Raw genomic sequence first — 23,170 nt, forward strand, 5'->3', positions numbered from 1 at the left:
CTTGTCCACAGGAGCCCTGTTGGCATCAAGGAGGCTGAAGGCCGTGTGTGCCGCTCCATGTTTTGGGGTGGGGTTTTTTTGATGAATATTCTCCTCCCCCACAAAATATCCCCCTTCAGGCTGCTTTCATGTTCAAAGCAAGAGGAACGCGGCTCCTCCTGCTAATGAACCTTTGCTGGTTGCCCCAGCTTGTGGGTGGGTGTGAAGAGCAGATCTGGATTTAGCTCGCTGCTGGCAAGGCTTCGGGAAGAGGGGGGGAAAGTCCCTTTCGAGTTTACGGTTGCCGTAAGAGATGCAGGCTCCGTGGCTGGCGCTAATTGGGGAACGTGGCCATGAGGCAGGACGAAGCGGCCGGTGAGCTGAGGGTGAGCTCCCTGGTGGGGGATGAAGCTCCCAACCCACTTACCAGATGGCTCATGGGTCCTGTCTCGGCACCACTGAATATTTAAATCAAGAGTTGATCTGTGTTCAGATAATTTAAATTAAATGGAGTGCAAGCTGTATTTTTAAGCTGCTGGTGGTGAGCTCCCATGGGTGGAAAGGACCCCTGGTCAGCGGTGTCTCACCATGGCCAGGCAGCCCCTGCCCCTTTCCAGCAAGGTTTGTTGTGGGGCTCTGGGTTCCCCAGTACCTGTCTCTGTGCATCCTGCACCTCTTTGCAAGCAGAACGATACGTGGTCATTTTAGTGAAAAAACATTAGCCTGCAGTGATGGCAAACGAGCTAAAATGTCACTGCTCTTGGAGGAACAGAGATGATCTGGTTCATGCTGGGTGTAAGCGACGGGTTGAATCCCAAGTCCTGTCCTTCGGCTCTGGATGTCTGTTTTCATCTCGGAGTGGCAGGTCTGAGGCTGGACTACCCCAAGACACCCTCTCCTGGGGGCCAGGAGGAGCCCATCTCCTCTTTGAGGGCCGGGTTGTGTTGGGGCTCCAAGCTGCTCCCATCCCAGTGTGCGGGGACCTCGCCATGAGCGCTCCCGGTAACACCGTGTGGCAGCCACTGCGTGCGACTGGGGCCTTCTCTGGCACAGAAAGGACAAATTAAATAAACATGCTTGATTGCTTAAACATTTGTTTTTTAAATTAGCAGCAGCTTTTTTATATTAAAGTATGTGGATATGCTGTGGGGAACACTTTAGCAAGTTGTTTTTTTCTTCCTGGTGCTACTTTTCCAGAGTGATTCCTGATTTAAAAACCAAATGCAAAACGCAGGCCAAGTTTGAGGTTTAATCCTGTAAGAGATGTCGATGGGAAGAAACTGCGCTGCTCCGAGCTGTGGGGCCCTGTTTGGATGCATGATGAGACAGGCCTGAAGGCAGCGGCGTTTGCAAACTGTGCCTTGCAAGTGCTAGGGAAAAGGGTCTATGAACGGCTCATGAGGGGCTCCACGACCGTCCGCAGCTTCTTGGGAAAAGTTTTAGTGGTCCCTGAATTGTCAAAACATTGAAATCTCGTGCAAGGAGGTGTTGGGTGATGCTGTATATGGGAGTGCCTGTGCACTCCCAGGGATGTGGATCTGCAGCCCTGGGGTGGTGGTGGTCTTGGGGACCAGCTGGGCTTGAGCTTGGCATCTTCCCCTCCACGCATGGCATGGTGGTGACCCTGTGCCAAGCTCTTCCCTGGCTCTGCCTCTGGTTTTGGTTTTACTCTTTGGTTTCTGTCCTGTTTAGATGGCAGAGACAGCCCGGCATGAGGGTTACAGCTTATTTGATGTTATGGGATAAGGGCATTTTAGATGCTGCTCTAATAGTAACCAAGATTGCTAAATAACATCTCTGGGAAGGCAAAATGCAGCCAGGGAGATGCTAATGCTTCAGACTGACCTTGCTTGAAGTGTGTGAGGGTTTCGCTGTTTCCATAGGCTTGCTATCCGTGTCCTAAAATAGCATCTGTCCGAAAAAAATAACACCAATAACCAAGCAAGGATCCCTGTGTGTGTACCTGTGGGAATACTGGCCCTGTGAGGGCTTTCTGGGTGTGGTGGCATTGTGGATTAAACTGTGCTCCTGCAATTTTAGAAAAAAAAATAAAAACTGAATTTCCACAACCCTGCTGCTTTTGGTGTCCTTCCTCCAGGTTGTAGCAAAGCTCTTGGCAGCTGGCTTGGGGGCCAGCCCGGCTGGGGGGACCCCATGGGAGGACCCTGGCCTGGCACTGCTCCCTTTCCCTTTGCATGGACCCCAGGCCATATCCTTAATTTTGTAATTAATGGATGCATCCTGCATGAGCACAGTTGCAGCTCACTGGCGAGGGTCCGTGTGTGGCTGCAGGATGCAACCTGAGCAGGGAAGGGGATGGGGGAAGCAGAGGCTGCTCCATGCCCTGGCTCTGGGCTCTTCCTAAAGGCAACCAGCAGTGGGTTTTGTTGTTGTTATTTTGGTTTTTATATATTAAAGGTTTAATAAATGGAATTAAATACTATGAAAGTTCAGGTAATTAAATGTGGAAGCAGAAGGAAAAAAATTGTAAAGCATCCTCTCCAGGAAACTAATAGGCTCCATGCCTCCTTATCGTAATGATTTTCATAATTTAGCTGAATGCAGAGATAATGGATCTGATGAACGTTTCTGGAGCTAACTTTAGATTTAATGGGCTTCTTGCTGGGGAGCAGGGTGGGGGCAGGTGCAATCAATGCACTTGAGGAGGGAGATAATAGCAAAAGAGGCTGAAATAAACAGCCAAACGGGTTTTCTGAAGACTGAAAAGTTGCTGCGTGTCCACTCTTGAGTGCTCCCTCCTTCCCACCTGGAATTAACCTCAGAAATCATGTTCAGAGGCCACATGATTTCCTCTGGTGCGGCGCTGCCAGCAGGTTTTGCCTCTCTACACAACCTCTGACCCTCCCCGGGACGAGGGAGCCGCAAAGCCGGGATCATCTCTGTTAATCTGGTCTCATTGAGGCGGGATCAGTGAAACCACCTCGCAGATTCACTGTATTATGGAGCAGATTGAGGGACTTAGAGAGCAAATTTAATAAATATCATTTCGATATTACTTGGTGGAAAAAAAAAATATATCTGCTGAGTGGCTGATGTCGAAGCACTCCGCGAAGGGTGAAGAAGGGTGTGATGTGTTTGGGGAGAGGGGATGGGGAAAATGCTGAATATTGATGTGGTGTGGTGAGGATGGGGGAAAAAGACATTCCTCAGGGCTGGCCTTGGCCAAGAGCTGGGTGACAGCAGCACGTGCACAAGCAAGTAGGGCTGAGTGTGCTTGAGGAAGGGGGGGAATGGTGATGTTAGCTAAGGGATGGAGGTAGGACCTGCAATTTTGGTTCTTCTCTGGTGCCGTCGCACGTTTCCTGCTGCCTCCTCGGCTCTGTCTGCACAACCGGGATGCGCGGGGTGCTCAGGCTCATTTAGGAGCAGGGTTGGGTTGGCCCTGAACCTGAAGCAGCTTTGCTGTGTCAGTGCAGTGATGGCTGCCCGTGATGCAGAGCAAGACAGACCTCCGTGTACCCAGGGCCAAGCCAGCACCTCTCCATGGGCACTCCAGGCAGCATAGCGAGTGGCTTGAGAGCTGGTGGGGAAGCTGGGGTTAGTTTTGCAGCCGGCTGTTTGAAATCAGCAGCTGCCATATAGGTTTAGGGCTGCTTTGTGCCGGGGAGGTGGTACAGCATGGTGGTACAGTGTGGTGCCACATCCAGGGAGGCTCCTGGGACAGCCCCAGGTCATGGGATTTGGGGGTCCCGTGGTGCTTTTGTGTCTCAGGGCTCCCTGTAGTTCCTGGTGGAGTCTTTGTTCTGGGCTCTAACATGTCCAAAGTCTCTTTGGGAGCTTTCCAGTGGAATAATCAGAGCTGCTCTAACAGGCCAAGGCCGTGAGTGGGGGGACATGAGGTGGGTGCAGGCACCCGGGTTGCCTGAGTGCGACCCTGGGAGCCGGTGCTGTGCCCGCGCTGCGATCCATGCTCTGTGATGGGTCCTGCCTGCAAATGGGGTCTTCTGCCCAGCTGCAAGCAGAGCGGTGCAGCCAAGCAAAATCCTGCCGATGGGGCTGGGGGAAGGTTCTGGCCACAGGGGAAAAAGGGAAAGCGATTGCAGTGGAAAACCCCAATCCCTTTCTTCCAGGGAGGGTTGTGGTGAGTGAGGGTTTGGCTGTGCCGTGGTGTGGGGGTGGGTCACTGTCTCTCGTGGGAAGTGGGAAGTGTGCCTGGATCGTGCACCTTCCTGAAGCGCGCCAGCGAGGGCAGCGTGCCCGTCCTGCGCTGGGGACCCCCAGCAGAAGGTGCAGCACTTGCAGCCAACAGGCAGCCGAAGGGGCTGGTTTTCCTTTGTCCCCGGCAGGACCCTCTGCCTGCTGGAAAAACACTTGGATTAGGAGAAATGTGTGACCTCTTGCTAACCCCCTTCCCCTTCCCCTCATGCTCTGCAAGATGTTAAAAAGGAGAAAGAAAAAAAAAAAAAGAAAAGAAAGAAGAAAAAACCCCATGCTGCGGCCAATCCAAGGAGGGTGAGAGCCGGGGACCATATCATTAAAATGCTAAAAATGAGCGTGCTGAAAACAGACACAATTGGGTATTTAAAGCGCTGAATGAAAAGAGTGTGTGTTAGCTGGCTTGCGGAGAGCCAGTCTCCCAGAGCCCCTGGAAAATATGTGGTCAAGCCCACACCATTAACTTTTTGTTTCTGGTTTGTAAAGTAGTTGTGAAATCCTGGGGAGGGGGCCATGGACCCCACATCCCTGCCAGGCTGGGGAGGATGCCCATGCTCTGCCAGAGGGATGGCTTTGCCAGTCGCTTGATGTATGTCGGGTAGCAGCTTACGCACACCCTGAGCCTTTTGCTCTCCTGCGGCAATCTTTATTCCAAAATGCAGTGCTCAGCACAGGGACTTGTGTGGCAACTGTGTCCCCGTGTCACCAGGGACCCCTGTGCCACCTCTGTTGCGGACCAGGTGGGATCTGCACCAGCCGGTGCCTCTTGCAACTGAAGTGTGGAGTGCGTGGATGGAGGGGTGAAGTGGGAGACGCGACTCCAAGCGGCAGCTGCTTCAACCACAGATTTCCTCCCGGGTGCATTGCCGCTACGTCACTTCAGGGTTGTGGCATCATTTGTTTGCAGCTTTTTAAAACCTGGGCAGCTTGGGCTTCTGGGGTCTGCCAGCTCAGGTGCCCAGGGCTGTGCCAGGAGATGTTGAGGTCCTCCCACGGTTTGTGGTGCCTCCTTTACGTGGCAATGTGGATCTTTGCAGGGCTCGGGTTTGCCGGTGCCAGCTCGTCCCTGGGCAGAGGCTGTGGCCCGTGTTTAGCTGCAGGTTGATGTGTGCCATGCGGGAGGGCGAAGGTGTGTGCGGGGTCATCGCAGTGCATGGATGCAGGTTTCTCTCCTGTGTGTATCCAGAGAGATCTGTGAGGGTGCAAAATGCCCCTAAAATGTCGCTTAGGGGCAAGTATTAGCTGCCAGGCTGGGCTTAGCTCCAGCAGGCAGGAACAGATGAATCAGACACTTAATGGTAAAATCAAACCTCTCAAAGTATTAAAAACAACCCAGCTCCAGTGGGGGCCTCTCTGCCAGCCCTGCAGCCCCAGCGAGAGGGAGCGAGAAGGTATTTTAAACCAAACTGGGATTTTTTTGGGGTCACCCCGTCCCCCCCATATCTCTTGGCTGCCAGCCTCTCCGAAGGGGAAGTTTTACCCCGCCTCCCGCGGTCTCGGATGTCAGGTTGGCAAGAAAAATCCCATCTGTTTTCAATCTGGATCCTCACTTCCATCCACCCAGCCTTTCTCCTCCTCGCGCTCCCCCGCTCCCAGCCCCCAGAGCTGGCGTGCGCGCCAGGCAGGCCTTGGTGGTGCTTTTTTTTTCTTCTCTTTTTTTTTTTTTTTTTTTTTGGTGGGTTTTTTTTCATCTAAAAATGTATGTGGCCTCCTTTGCCCCCTGCATCCCCCCCTCCTTCTCCCAGGCACATGCTCCAGCACAGCCCTCTGCGCTGGGGCCAGCCAAGAGCCTCTCTGCGCTCTGCCCTGCTACAGTCGCTGGCTTGGAGAATTCCCAAGTGACCAAGGATTTTCAACCCTGAGCTTTAAAAAAAAAGAAAAAAAACAACAGACACCCCCCCCCAACCAACCAACCCCCAAAACCCCCAAAAGCAAAATATCTCTCTGTGGTGGGTGGTGGGGGTGGGGAAAAAAAAAAAAGGCAAAATCGAGAGGAGAAGGAATTTTGTTGTGATTTTTGTTTTGTTTTGTTTGGTTCCAGCTTCTTGGTGTTATTTGGAAGAGAGCAAGTACAGAGTGTTTTGTTCCTGCCCAGAGATAACAGAGCTACTCTGAAATCCTATATAGAGTCAATGCAAAGATGTATACATAGAATGGTGATATCCTAATCTCTCGCTGAAGAAACCCTTTTGTTGCAAACCCCTCTCGCCTTCCTCTTCACTGTCCTCTCTTGCAGCGTTTATATCTTATTTAAACTATGAAGTCCTCAGGCTAGGAATTACCTTCTCTCTTTACAGATGGCTGCGAGAGCTTTGCACGTCTGTAGAGTTCCATGAAAAATAAATGAAGAAGGTTGTGCCTTTTGTTGTTGGGTTTTCTTTTCTTTCTTTTTTTATTTTTTTTTAAAGTGTTGGGAGGTGAGAGTTTCTCTGATCCTAGAGCCCCGCCCAAGGTAGCCAGAACCCGATGAGTGGTGCTGGGCTTTGTATTGCCAAAAATCCCAGGGCGGGGGTTATCCTGGCTGCCCCTTCCCTTTTGGCTCTGCGCCGGGCCGGCATGCGGCCCCTCCAGGTTGCCCCGTGCTCCGAATTTTGCGCTGTGCCTGGGGTCTGGGGGGCTCAGGGGGAGCCCCAGCTCCTGCTTGGGTGGCGTCTGCTGAGGGTAGACCCCCCGGGTGCTGCTGGCTGGAGGGGATGGGGTGCATGTGCTGGCTGTGCTGCCTCAGTTTCCCCATCGGGCAGGCGCTGCCAGCGGTGGCATGGCTGGGGGTGCTGGGGGGAGCGGCGGTGCGCCCCGGTTGGAGGGGGGACGGGAACTTCTCTTGCTTCTTTTTTGGGGGAGCACTGTGTGGGCTGGGGGGGGGGGCAAGGACCCCAGCGATCCCAGGCATGGGGGGATGGACCCCAAAGGGCCCAGGCACGCGGGGATGGACCCCAAAGCCCAGGCAGGACCCAAGGGCAGGCTCCGGGAGAGCCTGAACGACCAGGCTGGGGTGACCCCGGGGCCAGGCCGGAGGCGGGGGCACCCCAAAGGCTCAGCTCCGGGGGCACCGGGTGAGGAGTGCGGGGCCGGGCTGTGAGTGACCCCGTGGCCGGGCGCTCTGAGGGGGGCACCGGCCGGGCCTGGCGGGCCGCCCCCCCGGCGCCTCCCCCGGCCCCGCTCCCCCGGTGCGGGTGGGCCCCGCGGCCCGGCCCCGCCCCGGCCCCGCCTCCCCCCGCCCGGGCCGCGGCGGGGCTCCTCGGCGGGGTCGCGGCGCCCGTGGGTCCGTAGGCGCCGAGGGCGGCGCGGGTGGGACGGCCGGGCCCCTCCCGGTAAGTGCCTGCCCCGCGTTCCCGGGGGTCCCCTCGGCCCGGGGCCGGCCCGTAGCCCCGCCGGCACCAGACTCCGCACAGTCGGTTTGATTTAAAATTTTATTTTTGTACTCATTTTTAAGAAGGGGAAGCACACCCCTCCACGCCCCCTCCCCCGCCGGAGCGCCTTCCTGCGGGGAGCATCCCGCCCGGCCCGGCCCTCCCGGCGCCCCGTGTGGGACGGGCCCGCGGCCTGGGGGAGCGGCGGGGGCGGCCGGGGGGGGGGGGGGGGGGCGGCCGGGCCGGGGGTGGCGGGGCCGGGTCGCACTGATGGATGCGTGTGGAGGCACCCGGTTCTGAGCGGCTGCGCGGGGCCGGGCCGGGCCTGGCCTATGAGCTGGGGGGCAATGGGGAGCGCTGCTTGGGTGGAGGGGAGCGCGGCTGGGGCTGGGGCCGCGATGCGCAGGGACCCCCTTCTCCTCCTCCTCTTTCTCCCTCCTTCTCCCCCCCCCCCCCCTCCCCCTCCCCCTCTCCCCCTCCCCCAGCCCGGGGCTCCTGGCAGAGAGTTGCTGCGGAACAGGACACCGAGTGCAGCCCCCCATCCCCGGCTGTGCGGGGAGCGCTCGCCGCGTTGCAGAGGGCCGGCTCGCCAGCTCATACTTTTTCTTCAAGTTACCCCTTTTACTACCTTTTGGTTGTTTTTTTTTTTCATACTGGAAAATGCCTTTTATTTTTTAATGAGTGAAAGGTAGCTCTGGTCCGCAGCAGTCGCCTGCAGGATGCTCTCCACAGCTCGGGGCTGGACTTGGGCTTTGGGCGTTTGAGTAACGTACAGAATTTATTCACTGTAAACATTGCACAACTGCTGTGCTTGGTTCCCAGGATTAAAATATAACTGGCTTTCTCTGTTCTATGTGACTTGCTTGCTAGCCATTACATTACTGCTCAAGCTCAAGATGCAGATTTTTCTAAAATGCATAATTTTAGAAACATAAGAGAAGAAAAAGAAATGCTGCATTTTGTTACGGGAACCGTGTAGCTAGAACTTTCCTGAGAAATGGACATATTTTATCCCTTTATGATTTCTTTCTCACTCTGCAAAGGCAAAATACTTCTATGTTGCAGGTAACTTTTACGTCAAGGCTCTAACTTTGAATTTGCAGCAGCTGGTCTGACTCAAGGCAGTTAAAGGAACAGTTGAAATTAAATTTAAATTTATATTGTTTGTTGGCAGAGGACTCTCCTGCAGTTAAGGAAAAAAAATTAAAGATTAAGTTGATCATTACTATACATGAAAAGCAGTTTCTAGTGTTAACATTATGGTTCCTCTCTTAAAAAAAAAAAGCGTTCTCTAGCCTGTGCTTTGTTTAGCTGCATCTTGCTATTCTTTAATTTCCCTTTTCCTGAAAACGTCACTTAACAGAGAAGAGATCACAAATTCTAGTATGCTGGGATTGCCACACGTGGAAAAGAGGAACATCTGTTGAAAAGAGACTTTCTGAGAATAACAAACCACCTGCGCTGGGAAATTGTTCTTCTCTCATAACTAGCTTGGTGTTTGTTGGGTGTGCGTCAGTAATCCACTGCTGGTCTGTTTCTGGCTGCAGAGGTGCGTGTCAGCCCTGGTGTTTTACAAGGCTAATATTTATTTACAGACTTACACTGTTGGTTAGGGTTTGGGTTGGTGGTGGGTTTGGGTTTTTTTTTTTTTTCACCAAAAGGAGGAAGTGAAAAATCTGCGTTTGAGCTAATTGAGCTATTTTAACAGTTTCTTCGTGATTTGCGTTTTCTCTAACGTAATGAGCGTCTGGAGTTGATTGGTGCCTTTCAGGCCACCCCCTCACTTCTTGCGGAGGAATGTGTTGGGTTGGGGGCTTGGAGATGGTGAGTAAGGCTTGCTCAGATGGCAGCTCTGGCTAAATGAGGTGGTCCTGCACCTGTGACTGAGCTGGAGGAGGGGCTGCACAGAGGGTGGCAGCTCCCAGGCTGCGCTTCCCTCTTCTGCTTTTCATCCCTGGGTAAAAACTGTAATGCTCACCATCCTTTCGTGTTACTGTTCCAAGAACCTGGCAAGTAGAACAGAAAGTATCGTTATCTTTTATCATCTGTGGATTGTGTCGTTGATCCCTAGTGCAGGAAGAGGTGCATCGTCTCTGGGAGAAGTGCGTACGCTTGTTCCAAGTCCAAAGCCTGTCGGAGTGGGAACAAGGGAGTGCAGGAACGTCAGGGCTCCTGCTCTGCCATCCAGCTGCTCTGCAACCTCCTCCTGCAGCCAAAGTCAAAGCAGTAGTTTTTCAACGTTGTCGAAACCAGAGAAGGCCCAATTACACTTCTGACATGGAAGAGATGTGTACCATTTTTTGGGGGAGGTAGAGGTACCAAAATAAACCATCTGATGGTTCAGTGTGCAGACAGAGAGTGAATTTAGTATTGGGTACTAAATTCCTGCAAAGGTGACAGTTGCAGCAGGTATATGAGGAAATCCCTCATTACGCTGCAGAGCTGGAAAAGCAGGATATGGTATTTTATTATGTTTCTTAACCTTGATCACAGCAAGTTTCAAACACCCTCTTTACCCTAGCTGTTGAATCTGGCCTGTGGGTACAGATTCTTGTAAGGCAAAGCTATTTCTCTAGATTTAATCTCTAAGGAGCGTGCCAGAAAAACAGCCTTGGGGAAATGGCAATCTGCTAGCTTCCTTGTCTGTAAAATGGGAATAGCAATGCATAACTTCTTTCCGTAAAGTGTTTTAGGGTTGACCAGTGAAAAGCGCTGAAGTGCCAGGGGTTGGATCGTTCAGCCAAAAAGAGACGAGGCAGAAGCAGTAGCGAGGCTTGCCCAGGCTCATGCGGCAGGTCAGCAGCGATGCCAGGAATAGAGCCGGTATCTCTGTTTTTGGCTCTAGCGTCCCTGTCTGCTGCGTGTGGGCACAGGCCAAAAAAGAGCAGCAGTGCCAGTGTCACCCAGCTACCTGTAAAGGAGAAAACTGAGGTTGCATAATCCTGTCCTTGGTGTCTTTTCAGGGTCTGTCCCATGGTGCCAGGTGTCAGAGTGACAAGTTGTCTGACACTGGTCCACGAAGAGCTGGATTGAAGCCACTTACTCATTTCATGCTGGCTTTTGTGTAGTCGTTGTGTAGTAATGACTTTGTAGATGCTGCTCACCTGGGCTGAATTTTTAACCAGTCACCTGGAGATGAAAGGCACTCGATCCCATTACCATTCCCCCCAAGCCTTCCTCTGCCCTCTGTTTGAAGAGTTTTTGAACCCCAAGTATGTTTTATTCCCATGCAAGGCTTGGCTGTTGGACTCAGCAGAGATTGCAGTGCATCCTGTGGCACCAGGGAAGTGTAATCTTGTTGCATTTGAATTTATTTCATGCTGTGTTTGCAGGTGTGAAGAATGAACTGGTAAAATTAAGGACTGCGGAATGTGAGACACCGTGTTTGTTTGAATGCTGATGGTGGGAAAACATCTGTTGGATGCTCTCTTTGAAGGAGTAGCTGCCCTTCCAGAACTATTTTGTAGGAGTTAATAACTGTTGCAGTAGGTGAAGCCTTCTGCATCAGGAGGCACCTGGGAGCTGTGAACGTGCAGGGGCTGATGCAGGGATGGAGACCTATCAAAGTGAACCCTGCAACACCTTTATTTTTCCTGTGCATCTTCTGTCATTTCCAAAGTGACTGCTGCCTTAATTTTGTATGAGCTGACACGTGCTTGGGTGAGTTCAGGTTTTTAAAGAAGCTGTTCTGCCTTTCCTGTCTAGTTATGGATAACTCTTTTATGGATTTGTAAGGGTGTGTTTCAATTTCTCCCTATACCGGTTAGTGCTCTCGTTAGCACTTAGTAAGTGCATTGCGAGAATTCTTCATTAAAATCTGTGCAGAGGTAGGTTTTACTCATGTGAGGAAGCCACAAGGTGCTTGGTTCCAGCATCAGCTCCCAGGCTGCGGGATGACTTACCTGCTGATTTTGACTCACTATTTACAGCCAGGCAGGAAGCAGTGCGTTGCAGCTGAGGGAACTGAGGCTAGCCCCTTGTTTATGGTAATTCTAAAATAGTTCATTTGGGCGTAATGCCTCTTTTTACAGCTGATTCTCTACTACAAACAGATTTTCTGATAATGGCACCTGTGCCATTCAGATGGAATCATTATTATAATAGCAGCAAGTATTGTTACGGAATCGGTATTTGGAATTTATGTGGGATCGTTATAATGACAGGAGTAATACCATAAATAAAATGATGCTGTAACAGCAGCACTAAAGCTGGGTGTAGTAGGGAAAATGACAGTTCAAATTTCCCCCCAGCCTCGGTACCTCCAACCTTGGGAGGATTTGTCGTGTCAGGTCCCTGTGTGCAGCAGAGGTGGGAGTGTGGGTGGCTGGGGAGCGCAGGGGCTGTCCCCACGGCACAGGGATGCTCCGGTATGGGAGGGAGGAGAGGTGCTCCTCCCGTACAAATCGGGGAAACCATTAGCTGGAGCCATTTCAAAAGCCAACCGGGGAGATTGTTGCAATTAATTAGTTGTAGAAACAGGGCATTGCTCTCATGCGGCAGGGAGCTGGGTTTTGCTCATGGGCTGGCTCCACTAACACAGGTTTTTTTCGGGATGGGTTTCAGGCGGTGCTGTTGCACACACAGCCTGACCCTCCTGCGCGGTGCTGGGACGGTCTGTGCTGGCTGGCATGTTGCTTCTCCCATTTCTCTGCAGGAAATGTAGGAAAGCTTGAAATTGCATTTGTGAGATAAGGATGGGGGGTTGAGGCTGTCAACTGCCCAGTGGGACTTGACAGAGGAGGCTGATGTAAGTAGCATGCCCTAATTCTGGAAGCAATAGTACCAAACCCCCACAAATGAAGGAAAAGGGAAGAAAGGGTAAAAAATCAGTGCATTTGAAAAGGTACTGAATATGTGGAGTGGAGAATATCCCCCCTCCCCTTTTCTTTCTATGAACAAATCCCTGGAGATGGGTGTGTTGTTTTAAAGGCCGGTGTTGCGGTTGGGTTTAGCAAATACAGATAATCCAGATGGCTAATCTGGAGCATGGTTTGGCTAGCAAAATCCTTCTGGCAGGCAGTGAGGAGGATGCTGGGAAGAGGCTTGCAACAGTCATATTTAAACAAAGTCGTTGCTAATGCTGCTTCAGCCGTTGTGTGGACAGAGCACAGATGTCTTGCTTGGGTTTGATTATTTTTTTTTAAATACAATCCCTTTTATTTTCCATCACTGACCCCTGTTTTAAATCCCTGATCCAAGAGGGGGAATTGTAACCCTTCGGTGGGCTCAGATGCGGTTAGAGTTGCATTGCCGTGGCCCCTCACCGGCGCTGGTGCCCGGGGTGTGCAGCAGCAGAAGGATGCTTGCTTGCGCAGGTGGGTTGTTGCGCTTTAAACTCTTTTTTTGCCCAGGGGCCCCAACGGGACAGGAGTGATGGGGCGACTGCTTTTTGATGCTTGGTGCTGCCTTTGTCAGTGGACATCTGGTGCCAGGATTGCTGCTGTCGGGGCTGGGGGTGGGCTGCTAGCCCAGGGAATTTGATGGATTAGTGTGGTTGGAGGGCTGGGGGAGGGGATGGGTAGGGTTTCAGCTCTTGCTGCAGGTAGAGAGAGAATTTGGGGATTAGGGGCACTTTTCTGCAAGCTGCAGGGGGGGAGGATTTGGAGAGGAGGAAGGTTTGGGAAGAAAATAGTCTTTCCAGTTTTCCCAAAGAAATTACATTTGTCTGCTCTGTAAGGCAGCACAAGGGAAATGTGTGTGTGTCTGAAGCAGGGGATGAAAAAAATCCACAGCAAATCTGGTGCTGGTCTGTCCCTCCAGCTTTGTAACCCTTGGGAATTCTGCTGGCTTGCGCCTGGCCTCAGGGTCACTTAGTTCATTCCCTGTTGCTTCCTATGGATTCAATAACCTTCTCTCCCCAGAGATCAGCTAAAATTAAAACTTCATCCTTTACTTAAGGAAGCGCGCAGCAGCTTCTCCCCATGCTCTGTTACAGGATCTGGGTAGTTGCATGTCCCTGTCCATCCGTCTTTCCCCATGGTCACCAAATGGGCTGCACTGGGAATCAACAGCTTTTGAGCCGGAGGAGGAGGGGGATGTGGGATATCTTCTGCCCCATCTCATTGAGTGAAGGAGTAGAAAGGAAAATCCTGTTTTCTAAAAGCCTCCCCTGAGGGCAGATGCTTCAATACGCTATGGTTTGGAAAGGGAAAAATTGCTATTTTTCTTGGAGTAGGACCAGCCTCCTGGGGATGTCGCCGGGATGCATCGCATGGTCCTTCCCCGGAGTGCTCTGCCAGCCAGTGTCCATGCGTGGGTGGAAATACCCTGTTGCTTGCCTGCCTTCGAGAGCAGGAGGGTTTGCATAGTGGTGAGAACTGCTGGGAACTGGCCGAAATGGGGACCTCGAGGAATAGCCACAGTGAAATCCAATCTCCGACCAGCACCGTGTTTGAGGATCAAGTCCACGTGTAAAAACTGCCCAGAAAATTTAACGTCTGCTGGCTTTGCCTCCTGGAAATGCTGCTGCAGGGAAGTTGGCTCTCCAGGAGGCACTTTCAGGCCTTTGATTCATGTTTTGGGGGCTACACGTGCACACAAGTGCGTCATAAACGTTGGTTTTGTTCAGGACTGGGTTTGTTTCGCGTGGGGAGGGATGTCCAGCCGCCCCGCACACAGCTCCTTTCCTCCTGCCAGACACGGGCAATGTACAGTGGAGGCAAGGCCCCAGCCAGGCAGGGAGCTTCGTGCTCGTGTTGTAAAATAAGCCCTTCTGGGTGATTTTTTTCCCTCTTTCCAGCAGAATTCAAGAAAATTGGGGGTGGGGAGGAGCAGGAAATTAATCTGTAATGAAGGAAACTTTGGGTTTGAGCTGAAGGAGGTACTGTGAAACATGAGACACCTGAGGAGTGTTGGAGGGTTTGAACCGGTGGATCTTTTGTCTTTCCTTATGTTGCTGTAGCCATAATGTCAAGGCTGTGGAACTGCTGTTTGAATTTTGATTTCTTCTCTGTGTTGAACAAAGTGGTGGCTAAGGGCCATGGTAATGCAGCAAGCCTTGTGCCTGCAAGGTTTCTGAAGTTGGAAAGCCTGGAAACACTGGTCTGAAAAGAGGAAAATGAAAAATAAGGTATAAAATTATGACTGCCATCCTGAAAATGTGTTTATTTGAATGGGGGAGAGGAGGGAAGAACTCACTGTAAAAACACATGCAGGGAAGTGAACAGCTGTGTTGTTCTGTGAAATGGGAGCTGCTTGATTTCAAAGGATTATTTCACTAACCAAGACCTGGGTTTGCGCTGAGGCTGAAGGCTGTAGCCCCAAGTGCGCAGGCAGGAGGAAAGCTTGCGAAATTCAGGCTGCTCCAGGCTTCCCAGGTGGGTTAATTCCTGCTGGAGACGAGCCCCGCTAGGCAGGAAGGCTCCAGTCTCCCCAGCAGTATCCCTGTATTGTAGTATCTTACGGTTCCTGTTCTCCTTGGAATGCTCTTGTGCCATCCGTGCCTTGCACCTATTGCATTGAGTATGTGTCAAGGAGTGAGAACTCAGTTTTGCCACCGTTTCTCCAGCGTTAATGGATTTGGTGTCTTGGATGCTGCAGAATGCCATTGGCAAGCGCTCCTGTCTGGTCTCTGCCCCACCAGACTTGATCTAGTCCTGCTTCAGGTCCTCTGCCAAGCAGTGGTGGCTTGGAGCTAGGGAAAAACTTCACCCAGACAGGTAATGCTTCTGAAGCGTCTGCTTTTGGGTGCTGCTGGTGATGGTGTGTTGGACTAGATGAATCACTGTTGCCTCCAGCCTGACGTGTTTGATGCTTGCAGCGCTGCCTTCCTGGGGAGGAAGGATTGTAGTCCATTACCAGGAGTCCATTTCTCTTACGAAGGTGGAGCGTCACACAAAGCACTGAGTGCCACTCGCTGAGTGTGCCCGGTTCCTTGCAGCAAGCCTCGCTCGTGTGCCATGAAACACTCGCTTGACAGCACGTTCCGGAGCAATATCCTGAAATGAATGATGGGCCTGCGCTGTGTTTTATGCGCTGCCCCGAGAGGTGGGAATGTGTAAATCGCACCATCCGTATGATTTAGCCCCAGGTGTAGTTGTGATTCAAAATGAATTTCTATCCCTGCTGCTCCCTCGTGCCAGTGCTGGAGCAACTGCTTGCTATAAAGCAGAAGATTGCAACAGCCAGCGTGCCGGGCAGGTTGTACGGGGCTGGGCTGGGAGGGGGTGTGGCTGCCCCTCCTCGGTCCCCTGCATCCTGGGGTCTCAATGTGCAGGCGCAGGGATGCAGGGTGGAGGTTTGATATTGGTCCCTCACTGTCTCTGGGTGATTCATCCAAATCTGTGTCTGTCCCTAAGCGGGGAGCCGCGTGGCACACGGTTTCCATTAGACTTAATAAGGAAGATGAGTGACATGTTAAAAGTGGCTTTAGGTTTTATGCAAAGCCAATGATGCTTAAGACAGCTAGTGGATTTTAGGGTTTTCAGCAAGTTTCATTGGACAAAAATATTCCTTTGGAAAGCATCTCAGGTCTAGTGTGAAAATTTGGTGGAGATGAACACGATGGGAGTTGTGGGTGGCTTGTGGTGCTTCACACCTTGCTGCCCCTTTGGGGAGTTGCTCATCTTCCCTCCTGCTTTGGGGGAAAAATGGCAAAATCATGAGAAATACATGGTTTTCTTTGTGACGAGGAATGAACATTAGTATTAAAATGTTTGAGGATTATGTTTCTAAAGATGTGTTTTTTCTTCTTGGCTGGTACCCTGGTTTAGAGCTCCTGGAATAGCTTTGGAAATGCAAGTCTAGGCAGATACGTAGAAAAGATGAAGCGTCAACTCCACTTGCAATTTGTGGAGCTCTTCTAGTGCTTCACTGCTCTCTGGGTGCTCCCTGATGTCCAGGAGTTGGTTGTTTCTTAAAATATAAAGGTCAGAGGTACCAGAGGAGGGATGAACCCCAAAGACTCCATCATTTTTTGAGGCTTCAGCTGTCCTCCTAAAGCAGACCTGGCATGGGTGCTTTCTTCTCAGGGAATTCTTAAGTCTGCCTGTATTAATTTCATTGATTTGGACTCTAGAAATTAAAACATGCTGGTAGTTTCTACAGAAAAATATGCATTTGCTGTTCTTTGCCTGTTATGAAGCATGGCTTTGTGGATAGCCAAATAAAATTCTCGGTTTGACGTGTTTCAGCAATGTGTTAAAGTTTATGGAGCATTTAACAAACTTTTTTAGTGTGCAATAGTTTATAGTGCCAGCAAACAGCCAAGTGTCACATCAAAGTTGTAGTCTTTTCTCACTTAATAGCACAACGTTTAGTGCTGCTTCGGTTTTTCTTGGGTGGCTTTTCAGTGTGCAGTTCTGCATGGCTTTTTCTTTCCTTCTCACCCACCCCCCCAAAAAAAAACAACCAACCAAACAAACTCTAAAAAGCAGGTTATGAATACTGATTTAGGGCCCACAATTCAAGCAGAGTGGTTGGATTTCCTTTTATCTTTAAAGACAAAAAAAGGCAAAAGCAAATAATCATGGTGACTTGCAGTGGTGTTCTCCCTGGGCAGTTCCCTGCTGGGCTGGTAGAGCAGAGCAGTGAGATGACATCCGCTGTCACTGAAGGCAAGGAGAGTTTTGCCATCAACTTGTACAAATCTGTAATGATTTTTTTTTTCATGCAGGAGCTGGGCTGTGTCTCAGACAGGGCTGGTCTCTGCAGCTGAGATTGGGCAGATACGGTTGAGCCAGAGCCCACTGACACCAGCATCAATGAGGCTGCAAGTTTGGTGCATTTCGCCTGGATTTTGGGATTTGCTACTCTTCTGGGCTGGAAGAGGATGAGCTTTGGAGAGCTCTGCAGGGGCTCTCCTCTGCCCCAGTGCTTGGGATCGCAGTCACGTAGGAGAGGAATGAGGCGGCAATATACAGGGAGTTAAGCCTCCTAAAGCAGCTGTCTCCATTGGGAATGTCCTAGAGCTTGGGGTTGTCATTTCTACTAAATTAGAACTAAATAGGTGTAAAAACTCAATAACAGTTTCTGGATAATGCATCATAAACTGTCTTACTTTATTGTAGATTTAATTATGATAATGCATATACATATAATTATGTCCACACACAAGATCTATTCAGTAGTAAAGGGTTTCTATAACATTATAAATAACGAAACCTGAGCTGTATCAGGGGCTCCCAGTAGCATCCTTTGTCATATCCCAGCAGAAAGTGGGAAGTCTCCTCGTCCGTGTGAATTACACATGGTTGGGATTATGGAGGTGCAGCCATTTCTGAGAGGTTGGGTTATATGGCACAGGGTGTGATTTTCATCACGTCCCCTGCATTTCAGTCTTCATTTGCTTTGGAAATTTTCTGAGAGTGGAAGGCAGCAAAAAATGTCTTATTAATGTTGATGAGATCTGTCATTGGCAGTAACCAGTGAATTGGTGTATGAGAGGGGCATGTAAACGAATTTGAAACCAAAATAATCTGACTGTGCATTATTAAAAAACAAGCCAATATGCAGCAATGTAATATAAGGAAATTCCATTTTGAGTTTCTAACAACAAATCTTTTGCACGTTCCTCCCGTGATTTATATAATTGCTGAATCGCTTTGATGGCTTGATGGAATTACAGCTCTGCATTACACGATGGATAATCAATCAAAATAAACTGTGTTTACCCCTTTGCTAAAGCATGTGTATGAAACAGATACATTATAGTGTGAATTATTCTTTAACGCTGGTGTTTGTACTGAGTTTCGGGTGTGATTTCAGGATCTGATATCTGTGTGAACCTGAGCTCACCTTGTAGGCTTTGAAATCATGCTGGCTTAAGCAGGGGCTGTAGTAACTTGCTCTTTCTATGGTGCATGTAGGAACATTTCTGCGTAAGTATGCAGTGGGCTTGTTTGTTTAAATATCACAGAAAATAAAACCACAGCAAGGAGGCAAAAGGTGCCAACACCCGAGCTCTTTGTAAAAGCTAGGTAAGGCTTGTAGGTTGAAATCCTGCCTTTCTAGGCAAGCTTGGAGTTGGTTGTGTCTGATATTAAATAGGCTGTTCCCTGCCTCATTTGCCGCACAAGTTATTTGCGTTTTAGTCTACGGCTTTAGAAGAATTTCTTACCCTGTTTACCAGATGTGCTGTTGTGAGATGTGGAGAACCTCTCTTTCTGAGGGGTTGCTGGAGTAAAAATTTAAACTGGGCTTTGTAGTGAGTGATAGCTGGGATAACGTACAAGTGGTTAATACTTGTATTTAAATAGATGACTTGTGCAGGAGATGATCCTGTTTCCTGTAACATGGAGCACAGTTGTACCCTTCAGTGGGCCTTTCGCTGTTGCCTACCCCCATTTTTAGTCCGTTTTCCTCATGGCAGGCTCTTTTTTTAGGGAGGTTATGAAGCGCAGTGTTTGTTTAAATGGCTTCTGTGGAATTACAGACCTGGGGCTGTGCGTACGCGGCGTCCCTTTGGTGTCTCTCCTCCGCATGCAAAACCTGCCAGATTCTGATGAAAGGGAGATAAAATGGATGGACTCACCCCACTCATATTCCTTGCCGCAGCATCTCCATCTCCGGCTGGGGTTTATTTTTGGGCCTTTCTCCTGCAGGAAGGCGTCTCTCCGCGTGGCTTCTCCCCGGAGAATCCCTTCGCCTCTCCCTCCTTGCCTCGCTGTAAGGGGATCACAGCTGCTGAGTAAATGTTAAGATAATAGTGTTATTACGGAGTAATTATACTGCAAGTTATTGAATTAAAAGTGATGAGACTGCCTGTAATGCTGAATGGGGGAGAGGAGGGAGAGGAGGGAGAGGCTGGGTGGGAGACTGCAGACCAGGGAAGGTGGAGAATAGAGAAAACCTAATAAATTTTCTCTTGTCGAGAGCCCCTCGCTGCCGCTGGTACTGGGACTGAGAATGAATGAAAGGGAAGCTCAAAGAGCTAATAAATAAACCATTTCCCTGAGAATAGAGGGTATAATTAGAAACCGTGGCCCTGTGGTTTTGTGTCTGCCCTGGGGTGGAATCTGCTCAGCACTGTACTGTGGTGATAAAACAGGGAGACAATGCAGAGATGATGTCGCACAGTTGTTAACTTTTGAGGAAGGAGATGCTTTGTTCCTCTCTTTTTCTAGGAAAAAAAAATAAAATTTAAGCTTTATGTTGCAAAACTTCAATAACTGACTATACCCTGGAGCTTCTTCATCAGTAACTCTGGCTGATCTTGCATTTTTCTTTCTGTATATTTTCGGGGGGGGGAGTGTGGTTTTCACTGTAGACCTTAGAAGACTTTACTCTTTTTTTTCATTTTTCTCCCCAAATGTGATTGTTTCTTTTTTTTTTTTTTCTTTTTCTCCTGTGTCAGGCTGAGATTTACCTATGAATTGAACATCTCTCATTCTTACCCTGCTATAGCACTGGTGTTGCTGTGCTTTTAAGGATGGTTTGCTAATTGATGGTTCCCGTTCCTCTGAGTTTTTATTTTGTCCTTATTAGCTCAGCCTGTGTCTGCTCTGGAAGATCCCACCATCTCAGCTGTGGCATATTGGCCACAGGACCTCCCAGCTTGCAAGTATGAATGGCTAAAACTTAACCCAAAAAAAGGATAATAGCGTGTTAAACTCAGGTTTGCATTTGAGCTTCAGTCTCCTGCTTAGACCTCAGGGTTCCTCCGTGAGCTTGGACAAGCCGCTGCCGCCTCTAGTCCTTCCATTCTGCATCTTTGGGTTGGGGATAACGGGTGCAATGGCAGATGCGCAAAATGTCGTGGAGCTCTGCAATAAATGCAGCAGTAGGTGTGTGCCGGGGATGCATAGGTGGGAAGCTACAGGAGCATCAGTAGCCTTACAGTCACAAGGAGCAGAAGGAAAAGGGGATGTGTACCCTGCTCTCTGGGTGTGGACAGCCTTTAATAGCCATGGAATTTTCATAGTTGAAAATTTGCTGTCTCCTTCATCTCCTGACAGAGGATGTATCGGTGTCTGCCTGCGGCCTGTTGCTCTGCGGCCATCTGGGTGAGGGTCAGGGGTTGGTACCCTGCCCGTGCCCTGCTCTTGGCGCTGGAGCCCGACGTATCTGCAGAGCCACGGGCTGGCGGGAGCGGGGCTGCAGCAGGGCCAGGCAAGCTGCTCCTTTTGTTCATCATAATCAGTGGATCTTTAAAGAGAGGAGACAATAACTGGTAATGAAAGCCTGGGGGAGGAGGGAGGAGAGTGCATTTTGCTGCTGTTCAGCTCAGAGTATCTTGGGTGGCTTTGGCTGAAAAGGGGGATGATGCACTCCTGTCTAAATAGGAAGGGTCCCCCCACGCGGGTGTTTGTGGAGCTTAAGTAATTATTTCTGAAAAGCGCTTTGGTAGGTGCTAGAGAAATGTGGAGTGTTTACCTTACTTTACAATTTGAAAAGCCATAATAAAATACACAACAGGAGTATTAACAATGAAACTATTTCGAGGATTATTAAGCTATTATAAAAGAATGGAATAAAATCTGCCTGGCATTATGTTCTATGCCACTAGATATTTAAATTAATGCCTTTCCTATAGCAGATCCTTCAGAAATCTCAAGGCACTTAAACATCTTCAGTGAATTAGATACTTGGTTTTGTTAAGTAGCTCTTCAGCGTTCTCTATTCATGTAGCACAGGGGGGAAACTGAGGCAGAACGATTTGGCCAAGACATTCGCTGCTGGAAGAGCTAAGCGGGGATCTGATTAACTTGGGTTTCTGTGACCCTTTGGCATGACATATGGTGGAAAATGTCCTTTTCTAGCGGTGCTTCCCACTGCTTGGGGATGCCAGACTATATTTCTTTCCTCTTCCTCATCTTGTCCTGCCGTCGTAGAGCAGAGCCATGTTGTGGGCCCCAAGAAAATCCTTATGGCTTTGCCTTTTGCCTAATTAATGCCATTGCAGTATTTACAGCGCTGCCTGTGCCCATCTCAGGGAAGCCCATAAACCCTGATATAATGTTATTTATTTGTAAAAGGCAATTTGTACAGATCTGTCTGGGGGCTGCTGTCACCACATCCACGGGATTTATTTCCTATTTATTTACGGTTTGTGCCCATGTATATGCGGTGGTTCTTTCCCATCATAATCCGAAACTTGATTGTTCTTTAGACTTTGCTGTCACTTGCAGTGTCAGCTGCGTGGGTCCCAGGGTTGCCTCTCACACAGTTTGATCCCCCCCAGAGGATGGAGAGGAAGATCTGTAGGCATTACATGAACCTTGGCCTTGAAATTTGCTTCAGGAGGAGAGAGGAGGGCATGGAGCTTCTGGTGCAGTTATACTGTGAGTGAGCTTCCCTGAAAAAAAACCCGCCCTTTTTCTTTCTTGCTTTCCTTGGTTTGGCTGCTGGGGGATTTGTCCCTGTATCTTTTTATTTTCTGCAGTCCCAAACAAACGTTTTTTCTTCCCCTTTTCAGACTTCTGTTGGAAGTGAAGAAACTTAGCTGAGCAAAGGATGGGAGATAGCACCTCTAGGGCAACCTGGGTCCTTTAGATCAGACAGCAGATGCTTTTTTCCTGCATTTACCCCTGCCCAGAGCTGCCTGTGCTGCAGAGTAGATAGAATTAAGGGCTGCTTGCTTCCAGGATGGTGGTATCGACCAAGCGTTGCTTAGAACAGGGGCATGTGTGCTACAGCAGCTCTTTTGCAAGCGGTTTGGAGCTGCATCTGGCTGGGCTGGGGGAGGCTGCAGCTGCCAGGCCACTGGTAGCGGGAGGAAGCCGTTAACGTGGAGCAGCCACCCCCACCAGCACCACCACAAAGATTGCGTGTAAAATTCTTGGCTTTAGATTTGGGTTAATAAAATGAAGGATTTCCTGGCTTTGATGCATGAATTGTTTGGTTCAGGGATGGATGACTGATTTTTAAGGGATGATTTGTTCCTGGTCACTGCAATCCATTTGTGGTGGGGTCTGGGGACTCTTCTTGCTTTACCTGTTCTTAAAAGCACAGAGTGTAGTAGGGCAATACATGGAAATACTCGTTTAAAAATAAGGATGCAGCATCCAGGAAAGGGCTCCGATGCTTTAAAGGTCTTCAACTGCCAAAGTTTGGTGGATGCGTAAGATTGCTCCTTGCTTACACTCATAATGATCCCACCCAAGAGAAAGGCTCAGCTCTCCTCCATGCTGGATATCCTTGATGGAAGACAACCTCTGCCTTGAAGGGAAGCAGCCACTGCAGATCTGCGACTGAGCTGGGAATAGCTCCCAGATCTCAAGCATCAATGTGCAGTCCCTCATCGAGCAAACCTTGGAATAGATCCTGGCACAACCACGGTCCTGGGCGGACATCTGAAGCAGTTGTTGTGGTAGCTGCTGCTGCAGGGGTGCTTTCTTCAAGAAACAGTTCAGAAAAGGGACTTGAACTGGTGGAGTCATTCCGTACATGGAGGAACACGCTGTAGATATTCTGAAAAAAACGAAATCAAATAGGAGAGCAGGTAGTAGAGCTCTTTGAAAATTGTTCAAAGGGACCTTGTCAATGTGAAACTCCTATTTATGTTTTTTCTTCCTCCTCCTTTCTTTTGTTGATACAATCTTGGAAGTGGGAGGATTTACAAAAATGCATGTGTTTTTAAGCCGCTCCTTCAGACACCTTTTTTCCTTCGTAAATATTGTGTAAGAGGCCAAAATGAAAACCACAGAAAACAAACATGGAAAAGTCCTCATCAGACCCTTCCTCTAATCACTTCAGAACCTGAAAATCAGATTTGTTGTTGGATGTGT

At 49.7% G+C, this 23,170-nt stretch overlaps 1 protein-coding gene across 9 annotated transcripts in view; it reads left to right on the top strand.

Annotated features, from left to right (window-relative positions):
• Window positions 1-23,170, top strand: part of PTPRS (protein tyrosine phosphatase receptor type S) — a 161,920-nt gene that overhangs the window by 18,784 nt on the left and 119,966 nt on the right. The window contains exon 1 of one of the 9 annotated variants that reach the window (XM_056335716.1): window positions 7,344-7,466. The exons of 7 other annotated variants lie outside the window; for them this stretch is intronic. The gene's annotated coding sequence lies outside the window, so the exon portion shown is untranslated. Of the gene's footprint in view, window positions 1-7,343; window positions 7,467-7,523; window positions 7,547-23,170 lie in introns of those variants that run through there. One more of the 9 variants, XM_056335718.1, reaches the window with a different exon arrangement.

The sequence above is a fragment of the Falco biarmicus genome, chromosome 4, assembly GCF_023638135.1.
Source record: "Falco biarmicus isolate bFalBia1 chromosome 4, bFalBia1.pri, whole genome shotgun sequence".
Classification (NCBI taxonomy): domain Eukaryota; kingdom Metazoa; phylum Chordata; class Aves; order Falconiformes; family Falconidae; genus Falco; species Falco biarmicus.